The sequence below is a fragment of the Monodelphis domestica genome, chromosome 2 (genome assembly GCF_027887165.1).
Source record: "Monodelphis domestica isolate mMonDom1 chromosome 2, mMonDom1.pri, whole genome shotgun sequence".
In the NCBI taxonomy this organism is placed as follows: Eukaryota; Metazoa; Chordata; class Mammalia; order Didelphimorphia; family Didelphidae; genus Monodelphis; species Monodelphis domestica.
This window is the reverse complement of record NC_077228.1, coordinates 422,350,809-422,372,223: the sequence shown is the minus strand read 5'-3', so window position 1 is coordinate 422,372,223 and position 21,415 is coordinate 422,350,809. Positions and strand designations below refer to the sequence as shown.

The window sequence follows — 21,415 nt, the reverse complement described above, 5'->3', positions numbered from 1 at the left end:
TGTGTATGTTGTCTGAAATGCTTACCCTTAGCATTATTCCTTAAGGAACCTCTTAGAGAACTATGATTTTAACCAAGTGAAGGCTGGGCCCCTCCTCTGTAGTTCTCCTGTGATGTCCTAATAGTTCATTGTGCTGTGATAATGACCCTATGTTCTTGAAAGCTATGCCTCTTGAAAGGACCTCAGTTCTAGCAGGTCCTACCAATCTGAAAAGCCTTTGGAGACAGGTTGTATATTTTCTTCCCAATGACCAGCCTGACTGAATTTGGAGAAGTTCAGTATCAGATTGGCTGAAGGTCAATGAATTGTTTAGTCACAACTCTTCAAGACCATCCGGTAAGGCAGCAGCAGTTTTAAAATTTTTTTGGTCTCACAGACCCTTTAAAAATTAAGATTTCCCTCTCCCTCAAAGTGGTTTTATGGGTTAGAAATGTCAATTTTGACCCCATTAGAAACTTTAATGTCTTTGAATTATAATGAAAATTGCTTTAACTTCACAGATCTCCTGAAATAGTCTTAGGGAACTCCCTTCCAAGGGTCTCCAGAGCACTCTTTTACTAAGATATAGAAGGCTTATCATCCAGAGGGCAAAATCAGAAATCTTTGACATATTGACTTAAGGCAAGGTTATGACTAATTAGATGAAATATTAACAAGGATTAATTTATCTGATTAACAACTGCCATCTTCTCTTATAGAATATAGTGCTAGGGAAATAAAATAAGCACTTGACATATTTTGCTGGGAGTGGGAAAATTAGGGAATGGGACTGTATTGTGGATTAATTTAGAAAGTTATAGGAATGAGGGCAGCTAGGTGGCTCAGAGCCAACCTAGAGATGGGAGTTCTTGGATTAAAAATCTAGTCTCAGACACTTCCTAGCTGTGTGTCCTTGGGCAAGTCATTTAACTCCTATTGCCTAGCACTTACCACTCTTTTGGCTTGGTACCAATACACGGTTTTGATTCTAAGACAGAAGGGAAGGGTTAAAAGTTATAGGAAACTTACTGCCTCCCTACAGGGTATACCAGAATACAGGTACAATAAGATCCTAATAATACTGAGATAGATCTCATTCTTCTGGAATTCTTTAATCTTTTTATCCCATCAAAATTTACCAATCCTATCCTATTACCAATGGGTCTTTCTCTCTGTTCCCCTATTTCTGTCAGTGGTACCATTCAGGTTCCAAAACTTAGCATCTTTTCTGACTCTTCATTTTTCTTTATTTCCCATTTCTAGGTATTATCATTTTTGGATTATTCCTTGGAAACATTATCTGTATCCATTTCTTCTTTCTTATTCCCACTACCACTAATCAACATTCTACACTGAGGTTGTTTTTTTTTTCTTTTTTAGTTTCTTAAAAGGTCTCCATTATTTTTTCAACCCACCCTGAACAGACCTCCTACACTTCAATGGTTCTGTGATATGAGAGATGGGGATTCCTTCTCACAGAAAGTCTTCAAAGAAAGGCTAGAAGAGAGCTGGCCAGTAATGTGGCTGAGAGAATTCCTGTTCCAGTATTGGTTGGCCAAGGTGGTCTCTGAAATTCTCTAATTCATTTGTTCACACCATTTCCCATAGCTAGAATTATTCCCTGATCCTCTTCATTAATCTTAATACCCTGCATTTCAGGTATGGCTATGAGTAGATGCTAACCCAAAGTACACCATGAATAGGTGGTAGTTTCAAGGCACCCATAATTGAAGAGAACCCATGCTACAATAATTGTATGACTCACTACTTTGTCTGGAGCTGGGGTTCCTAATCTCTGTTATGACATAGGTCCCTTTGATAGTTTGGTGAAGCCTATGAAAGTCCTCTTTAAATGCACAAAATGAAATCCATGAGATTACCAAGGAAACCAATTATATTGAAATAAAGATGTGATTTGTTTCTGTTATATTTAAAATTAACTTCCCTTGACACAGTTTCCTTTTCAAGTTCATGAACGCCCATGAAGACTTTCTGTGGCCTCCCTTGGGGCCTGTGGACTCCAGTTTAAGAACATGGACTTGAGTATAAAGTTTTTAAACAGAAATCTTTGTGACACACTTCACTGATAGTTGGAAGCTGTGGCTAGCAGAGTGCTATGTAGTTGGCCCTCATATAGTGACAAAATAAATAAATGTTAATATTTCACATTTCTTTCAAAATTTCCCTGTCATTATTTTCCTCTTCTCCATTCCACACTATATCTAGAGAACCTGAATAGCTTTTTAGGAAATAATTGTCTTTTCCCATTATTTTTGCTTATGAACATATGATAAACCATGCTATTATTTGGAAATGTTTCTTATAATCAGAGCTATCATGAATTTTGCTTCAATTAACAGTATTTAAATATGTTGGTTTGCTTTTTCCAGAAAAGGGTAAGTATGGGTAGATGAATGAATCTTCCATAACTGTTGACTTAAAAAGATATATTTTTCTTTTTTTATTAGAGAATCTTTCTCTTCCTATTTCATGTGAATCAGATATAGAATCAGAAATGGGTTGTTAGAATTAGAAGGGACTAGAAGAGAGAATATAGCCTCAGGATACTTAATCTGGGATCCAAGAACCTCTAAGTCCTCCATGGATAGATTTCAAAGGGATCTTTAAACTTGTGAAGGAAAAAAAATTTCATCTTAATTTCCACTTACCTCTAATTGAATTTTTTTTCAACCCTTACCTTCTATCTTAGAATCAAGGCAGAAGAGTTGTAAGGGCTAGGCAGTGAGAGGAAAGTGACTTGCCCAGGGTCACATTGTTTGGAAGTGTCTGAGGACAGTTTTGAATCCAGATCTCTGGGCCTGGCTCTCAATACACTGAGTCATATAGAGTTGCCCCCACCTCTAACTGAAATTTAAAATTTCCTCCAATTGAGAACACATACCCACACTTTCCAAGATGGGGTCCATGGATTTTACCCAACTGCCTAAAGGGTCCATTGACACAAAAAGAATTTCTGAAATCTCAGATTTCACAGATTCCTGTGACTGAGGCTCAGAGAGAGGTGAAGTTACTTGCTCCAAATAGAAAAGCTAGGATGTAGCAGAGCTAGATTAAGAATGCAGATTTCCTTACATCTAAGCCTTCCTTAAATCTAATAAAACCAGTCCATGGGAATATCCTAGAAAGAAAGAGGGGTTATTATATTTGCTACTGGTAATTCAAATAAAAGAATTAATTTAACAAAACTAATGAATTAGAAATCTTGTAAAATACTCCTATCTCCAAGCCAATTGTTTATCAATACAGTTATGACTTAAGAGATTTCAGTCTCTCAGAACCTTAAAAAAAATGCAAGGCTCATTAGGATTCCTAAAGAAACAATGTCCATAGGTCACTTGTACTATCACTTGGGTGCTCTGAGGATGCAACTAAATAGTTATAAGCCTCTTGAAGGCAAAGGTTCTATTGGTTACTTCTTTAATAGATTCATATAATTTCTATTTTTCTTTATTCAAAGATATTTCCCCAATTACATATAATAAAATAACACCTTTCAACATATGTTTTCTGAAAATATAGGATCCAAATTGTTTCCCCTACCCCCCCCCCCCAGTCCTGGAGATGGTAAATAATTAAAGTCATGTAATTTCAATCCAACTGAACAGTTCATTCAGTTCAAATCAAGGCAACTATTGAAACAGTGGTCTGGGAGTCAGAAAAACTGAGTTCAAATGTGTCTTTAGACACTCACTCTTTGACTTCCCTCTGGGCAAATCACTTAACCACTATCTGCCTTGGTTTCCTCAACTGTAAAATGGGGATAATGCAATCAAAATCCCCAGTGGTATAATAATTGGAAAGCACTTAGAACAGTGCCTTACCACTAGTAGGAATTTAATAAATGCTTATTCCCTTCCCTTTCCCTTCTGAACTGTACCTGGCTAGGAACAGTTTCTACAATCTCCCTGACAATTATACATTCAGTTTCAGTTTATTTATAACTGTCTATTAATGTTATTATTAATGATGGGGATCTCACTGCCTATGAGGCAGCCCAACCTACTTTTGTACCTTTGATGTCATCTACTGCTTTACACATAGGTCTCCTCAATAAATAGCAACTTTTTTGATAAATAGAATTTTTGTGTCCTCATCTCTTAAGTAACTTGGGATTTTGGAGAATGGGGAGAGATTTCCAAATAGGACAAAGCTCCCCAAAGTGCCAGTGTGATGAGCAGGAGTCACATTGTAAATAAGAATTTCTGAGGATCACAGCAGTAGAAGTGCAAAGAGATCATCTAGTGTAATTTACCACTTTGTAGGTGAGGAAGCCAAGTCCCAGAGAAGGGAATTGACTTGGCTAAGATGACACAGGTACTAAGTACCAAAGCAAACAAAGACCTTATGCCTGCATGTCTCTCACTTTGCTCCTAAAAATGTTCTTCTATTGGCTTGCTCACAGTTTGGTCTCATGTTCATTTAAAAGATACCTAATAGATTTAAAAGCTATCAAGTCACTTAACTCCTTTTGCCTAGCCCTTACCACTCTTCTGCCTTGGAATCAACACACCATATTGATTCAAAGAGAGAAGGTGAGGGTTTAAAAAATAAAAATATCTAAGAGAAAATGCTTTTTTTTTTTTGGCTGAGCAATATGTATTTATGAGAGGGAATTGGTAATAGATCCTTTTATTTCTTTAGCTACAAAAACCAAGAGGTTAAATTTTTAGCTAATAGATTGTTTCTACAGAGCCATTTGGTAAAGCCAGAGCCTCAGCAGCTAGGTGGTACAGTAGATAGACCTCCAGGCCTGGACTCAGGAAAACTTAAGTTCAAATCTGGCCTCAGACACTTTCTAACTGCATGACACTGGGCAAGTCACTTACCCCTGTTTACCTCAATTTCCTCATCTGTCAAGTGACCTAAAGAAAGAAATGGCAAACCATTCTGGTATCTTTGCCAAGAAAACGTAAAATGGGCTCACAAAGAGTCAGACACAACTGAAAAAAAGACTCATGGTATTCATGATGACTTCACAGACAGTTTAGAAATAACTTTCTTGTTCAAGTTCCTCCTTAAACAATGGGCCCTTTGAGAACTGACAGAAATTCTATACTTATTTATCATGCTAATCCATAACAACAAATAATTTCATTCAACCAAACAAAACTCATTTCACCTGTGCTAAAATTAGGAACACTTGCAGCTGTCTCCCTGAGGAAATCCAATCCTCCTTTACCCTGCTGTTAATGACCTTTTTAATGTGTGAGATTCAACTCATCATTCCCTACTCAAAACTTGTAGTGGTTCCCAATGCCTAGAACATAAAATACAAGCACTTTAGACTCATATTCAAAATTCTCCACAAACTAATCCCAACCTAATTTTCTAGAATGATTTCATGGTACTCTTTTTCCCAAATAATCCATGTGAGACAAGGTGTGTGGCATTCTCCCTTCTTCTACCAACTATTACTGCACATTTTAGCTCCCATTGCTTGGAATAGATACTAGGGTATACTCTTTTTTTAATTGTTATTTTTTTATTTTTTACTAATTATATGTAATAAATTTCCACGCAAGCTTTCCTAAATTATATATGATTGAATTTATCTCCCTCCCTCCCATCCCTTTCCCCTCCCAGTGCCAGCAGGAGATTCCATCTGGAAATTGAAGGGATGTGCATCAGTTGGGGAATGACTGAAAGAACTGTGATGGCCTTTAATCTTTATGGTTAGGCTATGATTTTTTTAATCTTGAATCACATAGTACATAAAGTACCTTGCACATAGTAGGTGTGCAATAAGTTCATTGAATGAAATTTGGATGCTCACTTAATTACTGGCTTTATTTTAAAATTCCCTTACAATCATACTTTGCTTTGCAAAACAACCCCTCTCACAGATCCATGAAGTCAGAGATTGTGTATTTTGTCCATCATATTTATACCTTGCCCCATTGTTAAGAAGACAGAGCTAGTCAGATATTTCACCCAATAGCCATTATGGTTTTAGAGCTCACTCAGCATTGATAAGAAGCTTTGAAATTTCTTGGTGATAATTCTTCTTTATCAATAGACAATGAACTCTAAAATCATACAAGTTTAAATGAGTCAGCATTCTTTTATGAGATTTTTGGAGGACAGTGTTTTATAACTATAAAGGTACAGGTAGTTCTCCCCCCTTCCCCCTTTTGTTGCTTCATTCATTGAGTGCTACCTATCAAAGACCTATATTTCAGTTCTCATCACAGTCTGTTCTGCAGGGGACAGAATGATGTATCCCTTGACCTCTGCTTTCAAAGTCTTTCTGCTTGGTTGCATCTGCTACCGCTTCTATTAAGTCCCCCAAATAGACCTTAGAGCATCTAAGCAGAGGTTTTTACCTGGGGTCCATAAAATTGCTTTTCAAAAATATTTTGATAACTTCCTTAATATAATTGTTTTCCTTTGCAATCTTAACAACTTCATTTTCTGCATTTTAGAAACATTCTTCTGAGAAGCTCATAGACTTTCCAAGGTTGCCAAAGGGTTTCATGAGACACACACAAAAGTTAAGAACCTCTGATCTAGGATCACCTCAACCTCAAAATGAAGTCTTATGTAGAAAAGAGGTTAACACTTGAACAAGATTTTGAAATAGTAGAAAAGGAGGAGAGGACATTGAAGGTAGAGACAACAGCACAAATGCCATTGCTGCCCCTGCTGTTCATTTACCTAAACAAAAGCAATTTGGATTGGGAAACAGAGTAATGTTCAGTCAGGATTTCACTGTGGGGCTCTTTATTTTAAGAGGACACTCCTAGGAACCCTAAAGCAGGGACCGGATTCCTTAATCTTAGTGCCTTCTTCCCAAATATACCTAGCATCACAATGGTGATGGCAAACATTTTAGAGACCAAGTGCCCAAACTGCAAACTGTGTGGAGAAGGGGAGGGAGCAGCCTGTCTCTGTGTCCCTCTGGATTTCTAGTAAGGAACTCTGGTGAACTCCATGCTGGGGTGATGGCAGACGTGTCCCCAGAGAAGGCTCTGAGTACTCCCGTCTGGTGCCCATGCCATATGTTCACCAACACAGTTCTATAAGATTCCTTACTCTCTAACTAGGAACCCACATATTTATAAAGATTTTTAGTCTTATAAATTAAACTGGTGATTTTCAAATAAGTAGGTATTAACTAATAGAAATATTTTTCTGCCCTCTTCCCTCCAAATCTTCTCATTTTTTCTTCCTTTCTTCCTTCCTTCCTTCCTTTCTTTCTTTCTTTCTTTCTTTCTTTCTTTCTTTCTTTCTTTTTTTCTTTCTTTCTTTCTTTCTTTCTTTCTTTCTTTCTTTCTTTCTTTCTTTCTTTCTTTCTTTCTGTTTTTACCTTCTATCATAGAATCAATACTGTGTATTGCTTCCATGGCAAAAGAACAGTAAGAGCTAGGCAATTAAGGTTAAGTGATTTGCCCAGGACCACATGGCTAGGAAGTATCTGATGCCAGATTTGAATCCAGGCTCATGTTGTTATTTCTACAAAACCACATTAAGAAGTGATTATTACAACAATCAATCCTGGCAGTAACTAAGCTGCAGTTTGACAACATCCATTGAACAATCTCTGGAGGCAAAGATTCTTTGTGGTTACATATTACTGACCAAAGATAATCATGGTAAGTTACAGCAAGATAGAATGAGGCAAGTATTTCCTTGTCATCCTTCATGAAAGTGCTTCTCTGATGCTTTGACATGGTATTGAGGTGATCCTAGATTCTCAAAGACAATGCCAACAGTGCAAGGTCTGGCAGATTCTACCATGTTGGAAAAAATTTGAATATGTGTCCATGCTGGACTAAATGACTTTTGTCTGAAAACCAGGTTCAGAGTCTTCTCCAGAGGGCTGGCCAGAAGGCAGTGAACCATTTAGACAATAGGAACTTGTTAAATGATCCAGTAAGGTGGTGGGGGTTTCAAAGCAATCTAAAGGAGCAGAAAATCCTTGAAACATTATAGTTGATTTCAGAAAAACAGGATGGAACTTCTACTACGATGTTAAATTTAATATGTACATTAAAATGCTGTTATAATAATGATTCAGTTTCATATGCATTTTTGTTCTTTGTGTATTTTTAAGTCATACAAACATTTTTAAAATCTTCATATTTGTCAAGACTTGGTGTCAAGATCGTGCCTTATTTATGGAAAAGGTTAAGAAGCCAGGGAGAATTCTAATATCCAAGTCCTGACCTCATCCTATTTATTCCACTTGCTTAGGTCAAATTGGACTACTCAGAGTATACTGTAGGTATCCAGGACTTTTCTAGCTCCATGCTTTTGTTCATGCTGCTGCGTATGCCTGCAATATCTCTAGCACTTAGCATAGTACCTGGCACATAGTAGGTACTATTATATTGAGTGACTCCACTCAATTCTACCTTTTAAAACTTTGCCCAAATTCAAGATTCATTTTTGATGCCACCTCTTTCCCCACTGTTGCTTCATTCTGGTATTGGGATGACTTTCATTGTCCAAAGGCTGTGCTAACAATGCAAACTTTGGCCAATCCTACCAAATTGAAAAGGCTTCAAACCCTTCCCAGGGACAAACTGCAATTGTCCTTTAAGAATCAGTCTAATTAAATAATGAAAAGTTCATTATCATCAGAGGATTTGATTTGATTTGTTTTCTTTAATCACAAGAATTCATGAAGGTACAGAAGACTTTAGTTCTATATCTATCACTGGAATATTTCACCACAGTGATAAAGCATGGCCCATTGGAATACCAGAATACGTATGGAATTCAAGAAGGAGTAACAGAGGAGACTTGCTAAAACTAGCAGTGATTATATGAAATCATGATCATTTACATATGAGGGAAATGAAGATGAGAGTTTTTTTTTTTTATAAACCCTTACCTTCCATCTAAGAATCAATACTGGGTATTGGTCCCAAGGCAGAAGAGCAGTTAGGGCTAGGCAGTGGGGGTTAAGTGACTTGCCCAGGGTCACATAGCTAGGAAGTATCTGAGGCCAGATTTAAACCCAAGACCTCCAGTCTCTGGGCCTAACTCTCAATCAATTGAGCCACCCAGCTCCCCCAAGAGAAGTTTTAAAAATGACTTACCCAAGGTCACAAAGATATTAAGTCTGATTGAGTATGTATATAAGTGTATGTGTGTGGTGCAGAGTGAAGTTATAGTGAATATGATCTCTCAGCAGAAAGAAGAGCAGAGGGTCAAAGTTTGGGACATCTTTCTAGGTTCTTCCCCTTTTGAACTGCACTGAACTTTCACAAACTAAAAACAAGTATTACTGCAATTATATCTGATTTGGATCTAGCAAGGTATGTCAAGCCATATACTGAGTGGATAATTCAAACAATTAAAGAAGCCAAAAATCTGTGGAGTAAAAAAGGGTGGAAATTAAATTACTGGATCCAAAAGAAACATTCATTGTCTCTTCTTTCAAGTTTATGATCAGTATAAGGTATGCAATATTTTTAAGCAACACAAATCAATGGAATTTCCAGAATCATCAGAAGACTGTTCAGTTGTTTCAGTCATGTCCAACTCTTGGTGATCCCATTTGAGGTTTCTTGACAATTTGTCATTTCCTTCTCTAGATCATTCTAGAAATGAAGAAACCAAGGCAAAAAGGGTTAAGTGACTTGCCCAGGGTCACAGAGCTAGGAAGTATCTGAGGCCAGATTTGAACTCAGGTTTTCCTGATTCTAGGCCCAGAGACCTATCCATTATGCCACCTAGTTGCCTCCAAAGACTTCTATTTCTCTACAAATAACAAGAGTTAAGGGAAACCCATTGTACTCTCTAGAGAAATCTTTTGTCATTGATGTTATGGTCATGGATTGGCTATTACATTTAACTTATATTACAGCTATTCAGTATCTTAGAGGATTATTTTTGGCTATTTTTTTTCATGTAAAGTAATAGCAGTAGCACTTGATATTTTAAAAAATCTTGTAAGGTTTCTAAAGACAATGTAAGGAAGGGGCAGCTAAGTGGCTCAGTGGATTGAGATCCAGGGCTTAAGATAAGAGGTCCTTGGTTCAAATCTGGCCTCAAACACTTCTTAGCTGTGACCTTGGGCCAGTCACTTAACCCCCACTGTCCAAACCTAACCACTCTTCTTCCTTGGAATCAATACACAGTACTGATTCTAAGACAGAAAGTAAGAGTTTTTCTTTTTTTTTTTTAAAGACCTTACATGGTAGATATTACTATCTCAATTATACAGGTGAGGAAATGGAAGTTTATAGAATATAAGTGATTTACCTATGGTCACACAGCTTTTCAATGCCAGGTAGGATTGAATTTAGGTCTCTCCCAACTTAAAGTCCACTCATCTTTTCTGCTACTCTCTCTCTATAGTTTCTCAATATAAAATCTGTCTAGCATTATAAAGGAATATATTTCCAGTCATTAGTGAATTTTCCAAGTAACTGAAAACCTGCCTTTCAGACAAAAATTTTTTTAAAATTTGAACTATTTTGATAGAATCTTTCTAAATTGACTGTTTCCCTGCCCTCTTTCACTGCTTCAGATTCATTAATATTAAATTTGATCACTTTATTATGAAGTAATACTGTTCTGTGTCTTTCAAATTTTTTTCTGCCTTGCCTCATCATATAAAAGTTGCAGTAATGCCTGCCTCCAATAGCTTTCCTCCTTTTACCTCTAATTGGTTACTTCTACTCAGTCAGAGGTTGGGAAACAAGAAAATCAGGCTTGTTTGTTACTGTATTTTAACTATGTCAATAAGCTCTTAGGAATTAAGAGCACAACTGTGGGTCTAGTTCTTTTTGGCCATTATTTTAGGGTTCAGGGACATTTTTCATGTACATCTTGTTAGGGACCCTGTTCTAGAGAATGGACATTGTTGGGTGTTTGGCTATTAATCACAATAGAATTTTAGAGTTCAAAAGAACTTTAGACAGAACTTGGCTTGATTCAATTCAACTTAGTACATTTTTATTGAGTACCAACTGGGGCACCTTGGTGCTGTGGTGGACAGAGTGCCAATTCATAGTCAGGAGGAGCTGAGTTCAAGTCCAGCCTTAGATTAGCTTGTGACTTTGGGCAAGTCATTTAACCCTGTTGACATCAGTTTATTCATCTGTAAAATGAGCTAACAAAGGAAATGGGGAAAAAAAAACTATTCCAATATCTTTGCCAAGAAACACCAAATGGGGTCATGAAGTTATAACCAGTTATAACCAACTGAAAAAAAACAACAAAGAATTTTCCATGTGTGAGGCACTGTATGCTGCATACAAATATAAAAGAGAGTATCTCTGCCCCAGGCACAAAGCTCTAATCCAGAAAGCAAGTGAAGATATGAACAGAGGAAAGTAACAAATACGATGAAGAAATACTGATAACAGGATCATGGATTTAGAGCTATAAGGGCTTTAGAGGTTACCCAGTCTACTTTCTCATTTTACAGAATGAGAGGACTGATGCTTAATGACCCACCTAAGGTCAGTATTAATTCATGGAAAAGAAAAGAAAAAAAAACAAAATATATTTTAATAAAATTTATATTCAAGAATCTTTAATTATCTTCTTTTTGTATATATGTGTGAGGGAATCTAAACAAAACAGTTATATATTATACATATATACATTTTGATATACCACGAACAATCAACGAACAAGTATTTATTAAATACTCACTATGATGTGCCAGGCACTGTGCTAAGCACTAGGGACAAAAAGACAAAAACAGTCCCTGACCTCCAGAAGTTTACATACTAATAGGGGAGACAACATGGAGGGAGAGAAAGAGGGAGGGAAAGATAGGGGGAGGGAGGGAGAGACAGAGAGAGACAGAGAGACAAAGAGAGAGACAGACAAAGAGAGACAGAGAGAGTCAGAGGCAGAGAGAAACAGAGACAGAGACAGAGAGAGGCAGAGAGAAACAAAGGGAGACAGAGAGAGACAGAAAGAGGGACAGAGAGAGAGAAAGGAAGGGATGGAGGGAAGAAGAGAGGGAGAGAGAAAGACAGATACAATAAATTCAAAGTAGAAGAAAGGTAGCCTTAGAAGGAAAGGCTCGGGTGACAAGGGACTAGTTAAGGCCTCAATTAAATGTCATTTTAGTTGAGTCAGAGGTGAAGAAATCATTCCAGGCCTGGGTGACAAGCCAGTGAAAATAGAGAAGGAAGATTTAGTATTATGTGTCATGAAAAACAAGCAGGTCAGTATGATTGAACTGGACAGTCCATAGAGGGTCATTAAATGTGAGAAGATGGGGCAGTTAGGTGGCTCATTGACTAGAGAACCATATCTAGGATGTGGGTTCAAATCTGATCTCAGATACTTTATAGCTGTGTGACTCTGTGCAAGTCACTTAATCCTAACTACCTAGTCTTTACCACTTGGAACTAATATATACTTATCTGACTAATTGTAATACTGATTGATTCTAAGAGAGAAGGGAAGAGTTTAAAATGAATACAAGTATAAGAAACTAGGAATATAGGAAGGAGTCAAATTCTGAAGAGTTTTAAATACCAGAAGACTTTATACTTGATCTTCAAGGTAAAAGAATCACCAAAGGTTAGGGAATAGCAGATTGACATGGTCAGGACTACACTTCAGGAAAATCAGAGTATTAGTCAATAAACATTAAGTGTGTACTACCTGCTGGGTGTACAAAAAAAAAAAAAGACAAGATAGTTCCTGCCTTCAAGGGACTCACAATATAATGGAGGAGACTCCAAGAAAATATGTACAAATAAACTATATACAGAATAAATAGGAAATTATTAAAGAGAAGGAAAGCAGGAGAAGAAAGAGGGATCAAAAAAGGCTTCCTGTAAAAAATGGCATTTTAGTTGAGAAACCAGTGTTATTAGATCAAATAACATGTGCTAAGGAATAAGGTGGAAGAACATTAAAAAGATAAGCTGATGCTTGAGTATGAAGGACCTTGAATACCCAGCAGAGGATTTTGCCTTTGATTATGGAGGCAATAGGGAGCCAGTGGAGTTGATTAATTGGGGAGCAAGAGAGTATGAATGATTAGACCTGTGCTTTAGGAAAAATCATTATAGTGGCTGAATGGAAGATGGGTCGGAGTGGGGAGAGAATTGAGGCAGGTAGATCTGCCAGCAGGCTCTTGCAATAGTTCAAGTGTGAGATGATGAGACCTCTCACAAAGTTGTGGCAGTATCAGAGGAGGGAAGGAGATGCATCAGAAAGGTGACATCACCATCCTTGGCAACAGATTGGATTTGGAGGGAAGGTTGAAAACCAGTGATGAGTCAAGGGTGACACCTAAACAGTCAGCTGGAGAAGGCTGGGAAGATGATCATCACTTTGGCAAGTGATGAACTGGAATGAGGGGAGGTTTAAGGCAGGGATGCCAATTAGAAGGCTATTGCAATAGTCCAAGTAAGAGGTGATGAGAACTTGAACTAAGATAGTGGTTGTTTGAGTAGAGAAGGGGATGAATATAAAAGCTATTGTGAAAGTCTATATGATGAGATCTGGTAACTAATTGGACAGATGGAGTGAGGAGTACAGGATGACTTCAACATTGTGTACCTATGTGACTGGTAGGATGGTGGTGCCTTTGAAAGGAAAGGCTTTGGGGAGAAAGATGAGTTTTCTTTTTGATGTGTTTAGTTTGTGATACCTATGATACATGCATTCCAAAATGTTTAAGAGTCAGAGACATGGGGTTGGAAATCAGAAGAGAGATTAGGGCTAGATATTTAGTTCTAGGATCATCTGCATACTACGAACTTCTGATATATCATTTCCAAACTAACATGGCCAATAATTTTCAGGATATAATGGCCATCAATACACCACTCCACTTTCTTTTCACTCCTACCCTCAGCCCTAGATTTCTGTCACACACACACATGCACAGTATGAATATGTTGGCATAGATTTACTACTATGTGTTGGGGACTTACGGGCAAAAACACAAAACTAGACCATGTCTTCAATAAGTTTACATATGAATGAGGGAAACAACATATATGTGTATATATGTGTGTATATATATATATATGGGGTGTATGGGGTGCTCAGGGAGGGGTAGTACTTCTGTTATGGAAGGCTTGTCGTGCCCCCTTAGGGCAGCGCTCCAGCCTCTGACCCCCACCTGACACCCAGCTCTTCCTTGTGGCTCCCAGTAGTGCTAACATGCGGCAGTGGCCACACCCCAGGCAACGGCTTCGACAGGCCGGCTAAACCTTGTGAGGGTAGCCATCAGGTTGTAGACCCCTGGTGAACCAAGACTTTGCTCACCCAGCATGTAAAGACTGCTTCGGCCGAACAGGTGGAAGAAACCAACAAGAAGGTTCAAAGGCTGAGATGGCGACGCAGCAAAGCACTGTGGAGTGCTTAGGGCATGTTGGAGCACAAAGGACAACACGGCCATCCAATGCAGCTGAGGAAGTCTCCAGGTGTAATGATTTTTCGTGACAATGGACCCAGGCTTCCAAAGCTGAGAGAGTGGGACTGTCTCTGTGCATCGACTTTTCCACTTAAATCTCATTCATGCACACATGTCTTTGTGCACACTCATCTATACACCATAGATGAAAACGCACAAAGACAATCGTCATCCTCAGTTACCAAGAGACTACTACTATATATATCTATAATGTGAAAAGGAAGGAAACCTTACTGTTGAAGGCTTAAGTAGACAGAAAGCAGTAAAGACTTCCTACAGGTATCTTCTTGAGATGAGTCTTGATGGAAGCCAGGGATGTCAAGAAGCAGAATGAAGAAAGTGAGTGAATGTGTATGTGTGTGTGTAGGGATATCAAGAGGTGGAGGAAGAAGAGTGAATATGTATGTGTGAGTGTGTATGTGTAGGAATAGCAAGAGAGATGAGGAAAGAGAGCAAATAAATATATATTGTGTACATATACACATTATATAAGTATATAGATTTACTTTCTCATCTCTCTCTCACACACACACACACACATATTCATATATGAACCTAGAGAGAGGACAGTAAATGATTGCGCAATAACTGCCCTAATAAAATAAAATCAATGAATGTATACTCTAACAAAATGTATATTGTAATAAAACTAAACATGCATAGAGAAAACTATTATGTTGCTCCTGACAATTCCATACGTTTGATTATGGCCTTTTCTTTATTTCCTAGTAAGGACTGTGATCACAGTAATGGGGAGGGAATAGATTGTGGCGATGTTCAGAAAGGGACGTGTTCTCACACTCCCAACCACCACAGGAAAGGCAAAACAACAGCTGTTTTGTAACCCAAAGGAGATAGTGAAAGTTCTTTTGCTTCTGCTGCAGGTCAGGTCAGCTCTTGAACCACTTGGTTGCTTTGACCCTAGCTAGGTCTCTTTCTGAGAAAACTTTTTGAGAACCAGACCAGCCGGTTGTGAAAAACATGAGTTAAGCACTTCTCCTAAGCATCCACTGATTAGACTACCAAAGTTGAAGAGGGGTGATGTATTGCTTCTCAGAATACTCAGTGACTACTGCCAAATTCTAAGCACTCCCTTTTTCATTGATAGAATTTCTTTGGGTGCTTAAAAACAACAAAACAACAACAACAATAAAAATAATAATGGTCTCCAGAATTAGAATGTAGTTGATTACTTCAGTATCTTTCTCTTATGGAAACATGTTCAAAGACAAAGCCTACAAAGTATAATACTTAAGAATTGAAAAGGACTGTTAAAGGTCATCTAGCCAAATTGCCTTATTTTGCAATATTGAAGAAACCAATGTCCAGTGAAATTAAATAACTCATCCTGGATTACAAAGATATTGTCACAGAGTTGAAATTTCAACACGGGTCTTTTGACTCTAGATTTGCCACTATATGGAGAGAGAATTCCAGGTCCAAAGTCAGGAAAACTAATCAAATCTGGCCTGACACTTACTAGCTGTGTGACCCTGAGCAAGTCACTTAATCCAGTTTGCCTCAGTTTCCTCATCTGTAAAATGTTCTGGAGAAGGGAATGGAAAACCATTCCAGTATCTCTGCCAAGAAAACTTAAATGGGGTCACAGATAATTGGACATGACTAAAATAACTGAATAACAATAAATACAAAGCACAAATAACATGTATATGTATTATAGACTCTCATCTACATGGACATATATGCATATATGTATATATATGTATATTTGATGTTCCAAAAGTCTTTGTGTGTTTTGAAGTTACAAAAGCATCAAACCACACTAAGCTGTTTTAGAATTCTTTGTACATATTTATGCCTGTGTCTGTGATAACGTTGGTATAGGGAATTCTCAGAGAGGATATTTCCTCTGCCAGTGAAGATGAGAGCAACTATCTATCAATTTATAATCTCTGGAAAACTCAAAAGTTAAATAACTTGTCCCTTGTCACAAAGCTAGTATGTGTCCAATGCTAGACCTTGCCTCTGACTCTATATGGGGATAATCATCTTTACACTGCCCTTTTCATATGATGTTGGGAGAAAAGTACTTCACAAATGAAAAATAATGCTCTACTATAACTATAAATGTGTAATATAGTTATATAGCACAATTATATTAATATAATTTAATTTTATATAATATTAAAAGAATCTTCTAACTTTATTTTGGATCTAATAACTTTTCTATTGTGATAATTTATTTTTAAACACTTAATATATTCCTACACTAGTTCCCTGGATTAGAAAGAACCTAATAAATTCATGCATATTAAAGAGAATTGGTGTGCCAGGGTTTTGAATCATAGGCACCATCCAGTCTATGGATTTTTCTTTTGCTTTGTCCTCAGGAATTCTGAGGAATATTCTCTTTTTAACAAATTTGGTTAGTAAACAAAGGCAAGTATTCTTTCTCTGTCTTTGTGTCTCCCATCCAGGATGAAGAGGGGCAAAATGTTTGATAGACCACCTTCTAATTATCTATTTCGATTAGACATATCTTAGGACAGTGTTGGCAGATGTTTTCAAGGTCACCTGCCCAAACTGCAACTTCAAGCTGCCTGTGAGCCCCCTACATTACCTCAGACAGCAGAGGGAGGAAGTGCTCACATTTGGGCAGCTGGACAGAAGGGTGGAACATGCAAAAAATGTACTTGGACACTGTGGAGGAGGGGAATGGAGCAGCCCTCTCCCTGCCACCCCTGGCACTTGTGCCATGACTTCACCAACACAGTCTTGGGATGTTCAGGGGCTTGGGGGAGGGGGGTTGAATAATGAGCTCCTAAAACTCTATTTATAAATCTGCCTAAGGGGCATTCAGAGTCTTTGGTCATCCAGAAGGACACTGACATATCAATCTGGGCGACTTTAATTAATAAATTGAAATTCTTAACCCAAATCAGTCTCTTTATATACATAACACTATAATGCTTGTTCATGATATACGTATTGACATACATTCAGGTAATGTATTCAATTTAATGTCATAGTAGAGGCAATGGGTGTTTTTAATCCACTTTTTTTTCTCTGATTATAGATGAAGTCCAATATCGTTTGAATTCCTACAGGTTTTACAATGGATGTTTGGTAGTTCTATTTATCAAATACCATGCTTCCCTTTTATTTTTCTATTTTATAAATTGTTGTTGTTGTGGCAGGGGAAATCGGTTGGGGAGAAGCAATGCTGGTGGAAGTAGGGAGGACTCACACCTCAGAGATCTGAGGACCAAAAATATTTATGAATCACTGACCTAGGATGACCCCAAATACCGGGAGTTCCTTACACTACCAGGTTCATATTTCATCTAAAAGCATTGAAGGGCATTTTAAACTATTGCCACCCATAAACAGGTTATTTAAACACATACTGCATTTTAAATCATTCGTGGCTGTGTTAAGCAACCCTGCTATGCATCTCTCCTCAGGAAGTCTGGCCAGTTATTTGGAAGATGTAGAATTTAAGAAGTGATTTTCAAAACATAAGTTGTTTCTTCATACAGATTTTTAGTAAGATACTTTCACTCTTGTATTTTCTTAAATATGTGGATAAATACACAATCATACATGCATAGATACTCAACATACATAAATGGAGAAATATGCATGTGTGGCAGCCCTGAGTATTCTGTTGATAAATAATTTACTGTAATGAATTCATAACTATTTGATCTGTTTCTAAAATTAATACTCAAAATTTGTTTAGATACTAAGGAAAGTTTATTAATTTCAAAGCTGGCAGCATCGTTATTTGCTATGAAATGTTTATTATAGATAATACAAACATAAATTTAGGCAATAGTAGAGAAGCTGATTATATATATATGCCCAAACATATACATATATAAGTATATATGTATCATATGTGTGTATATGGTTGGGTTTTGTTTTCTCTATATTAAAAAATGTATGAATGCTCAAAGGGACATGTATTTTCTTAACTGCTGAAAGTACAGAGAGCCTGGAAAATAGATGAATAAATCACTCACAAGCATCCAAAAAAAATGACTTATTCAAAGTTATGTAACTTAAGGATCAGGACTAAAACTTAAGCCTCCTAATTTTGAATCCATTATTTCATCCATTAAAAAGTACAATAGAATTATTAGATATAGGGCAGGAAGGAACTTTAGAGATGAGATTCAACTCCCTAATTTCACAGGGGAGAAAACAGAGGCTCATAGAAATGAGAATCACAAGGTCATATATTTAGTAAATAGCAGAGTTGGGAACATCACACCAGACAACGGACCAGTCATTAAGCATTTCTAGGTTTTTCTTCAAGAGTTCTATTTTTCAAACTAGTGGAAAAAAACCCCAAACTATTAGGCAACCAGTTAGTTTTCTAGGTGATGCAGTCGATAGAGCTTTGGGCTTGGAGTCAGGAAGACTCATCTTCCTGAGTTTAGATCTGACCTCAGACACTGACTAGCTATGGGACCCTGGACAAGTCACTCAACCCTATTAGTTTCAGTTTCCTCTTCTGTAAAATGAGCTGGAAAAGGAAATGGCAAATCACTCAGTATTTTTCCCGAGGAAACTCCATGTGGGGTCAATGAAATTTAGGATATGACTAAAATGATTCAATAACCAACTTTAAGATTCTCCAAAGTATTTTAAATAATGAATTTTTCTATTGAAGTCAAAAATATATGTATTTGATTGCTGCCTTAGATGTTTACTAGCTGTGTGACTCAGGGCAAATTAATGTTTCGGATCTCAGTTTCTTTACCTGTAGAATGAAAGGGACTGGACTCAGTGATCTCTAAGGTTCCTTTCAGCTCTAAGCTTTGATCCTTTGGTCCCATGTTTTGGCATAATAGAGGCTATTGTAAGCTTAAATGCTAAATATCTACTTGTTTGTCTTTTGGGGTCTAACAGTATTTTGTAAGTATTTTTACATGCACACATTTTAAAAGGAAAACTGATAATGGATGAAATATATAAAGGATCTTTTAAAATAATGACTTCTTTTTGGTAATAAAAGTGAAACCAAAATGATATCTCTGAAACTTCCCCCACTGTTATCTACTTCTCAATATTAAATTTGGTAAATGGGGGAAGTATTAGAGTGTATGAACTTAAGGGTGGAGATGGGGAAAGCTCACTTCCATTATTTTGTGTACACTTTACAGTTTTCTCAGCATCAACTATTGGAATGGACCATGCCACATATCTCAATCCCTCTTCTGTCTCCACCTAGCATCTTTAGTAATTCTCTATTATCTACAGGATAAAAATATAATCCCTCCAGTTTTGCATTTAAAGTCTTTCTTAAGCCTTTTACTTATCATCCTTTTCTCATTCCTCAAATAATCTTGTATTCATTCATCTATTCATAAATTGTGTTTCCTAGTAGAATGTTAGGTCTTTGAGGGAAAGGTCAGTTTTTCATTTTTGTCTTTGTTTCCCCAACCACTTAGAACATAAATTACATTTATTGTTCAGTTGTCCAATTCTTTGTGACCCCATTTGAGGGTTTTCTTGGCAAAGATACTGGAGTGCTTTGCTATTTCCTTCTATAGATCATTTTCCATATAAACTAAGGCAAAATGACTTGCCTAGGGTGGCACAGTTAGTAAATTTCTGAGGCTGGTTTCAAACTCAGGAAGCTAAGTCTTCCTGACTCCAGACCTTGCACTCTATCCACTGCACCACATAGCTTCCTCAGTCTTGTACGTACCATATACTTAATATAGGATGTCTCCAAAAAGTGTTCGAGGTCTATCCTGATTCCAGGCCCACTGCTTCATTTACTGTACCACATAGTAACCTCCAATTTAGAGGCAGGATTTAGAGCTGAAAGACATTGTAGAGATCCTTCAGTTCAACATTTTCATTTTACATCCTTCATTTTACATACAAGGAAGCTAATCCCAGGCAGGTCTTGCCCAAGACCACAAAGAGAGTAAATGGCAGAGCTCAGATTCAAACCCAGGTCTCCAAATCTAGTCCTCTTTTCACAATATTGTGCTCCCTCTTGGAGAGCCTTGATAAAAAGACAAACATAATATTTGGTAGGCTATTATAAATTCCATTCAGCAAGCAAAAAAAAGGATGTTCCAAAAACCTTTGGAACTGCCCTCTTCTGGTAGATGAATAATAATTAATGTCTGATTTCTAGCCTACTGCTTGTCCCCAGTCTTCCCAAGAGCTATACTGGCCATCTGCCCAGGACTGTCCCAGCTCTGGAGGATTAGCATTTTCCAGTGGATTCCACACATGCCTGGTCCTTATGCTAAGAGAAACCTGTTGGGCTTGACATTTCATTCCATACACATCAGCAAAAGGTGGGGATTTGAACTGTACAATTGTGATAGAATGTTAGCTACCTCAAATTGATGCCTACAAGGCATCACTTTTCAATAGTGATATTTCTGGAGATAGCAGGGAACCAATGAAGATTTGTAAGCAGAGATGTAATATAACCTGTTACGAAAGAAGACTAGCCTGGTAGTAATATGATGGATGATTTAAAAGGGAAGAGAGTGAAGATGATAAGACTTTTTTGAATGCTATTTCAGGGATTCAAGTGAGTGGTAATGAAGACCTGCATTAGCATGATGACTGAGAAGAGGATGATTATGAGAAATGTTGCATAAACAAAATCAATAAGATCTGGTAACTAATCCACCACAAGAGGTATAAGAGAGGAAAAATTAAGGCTACCCTTAAGGTTTTCAACATGAGAGGGTGATTGGAGCATCATAAACCAAAATCATCATGGGGGGAATAAGAAGCATGTTTAGCATAAAAGATAATATTTACATGGGAATAAAAAAGTGAAAAATTAATGAGAAATTAAATCTAAATCAAAAAGAAGCTAAGACTCCAAAGCCAGAAATGCCTACTAAATGAGATAGAAGCAATTGAAAATTACTAGAAAGTCCTACTTCATTTTTTGACACCAACAATAATATAATTATATGATTTTTACCTACTTGAAAACATGATGAAAATTTTTTTCACATGGAAGGATGTACTTCTGATGTTCCTGAATCTAGTAGCAATAGTCAATGAGTTAGTTACATGATTTTTTATTACAAACTTATTTCAGGAATTCACTCT

At 37.2% G+C, this 21,415-nt stretch overlaps 1 protein-coding gene and 2 long non-coding RNA genes across 4 annotated transcripts in view; 1 reads left to right on the top strand and 2 right to left on the bottom strand.

Annotated features, from left to right (window-relative positions):
• Positions 1-152, bottom strand: part of LOC130457473 (uncharacterized) — a 45,012-nt gene extending 44,860 nt beyond the window's left edge. The window contains exon 1 of one of the 2 annotated variants that reach the window (XR_008916702.1): positions 26-152. This is a non-coding gene — a long non-coding RNA (uncharacterized LOC130457473). The remainder of the gene's footprint in view (positions 1-25) is intronic. The other variant, XR_008916703.1, reaches the window with a different exon arrangement.
• STX11 (syntaxin 11) overlaps positions 1-21,415 on the bottom strand; it is a 41,897-nt gene that overhangs the window by 7,662 nt on the left and 12,820 nt on the right. The window lies entirely within an intron of this gene.
• LOC103098471 (uncharacterized) lies at positions 136-17,249 on the top strand. The gene is made up of 2 exons (XR_463054.2): positions 136-336; positions 16,789-17,249. It is a non-coding gene; the product is annotated as an uncharacterized LOC103098471 (long non-coding RNA).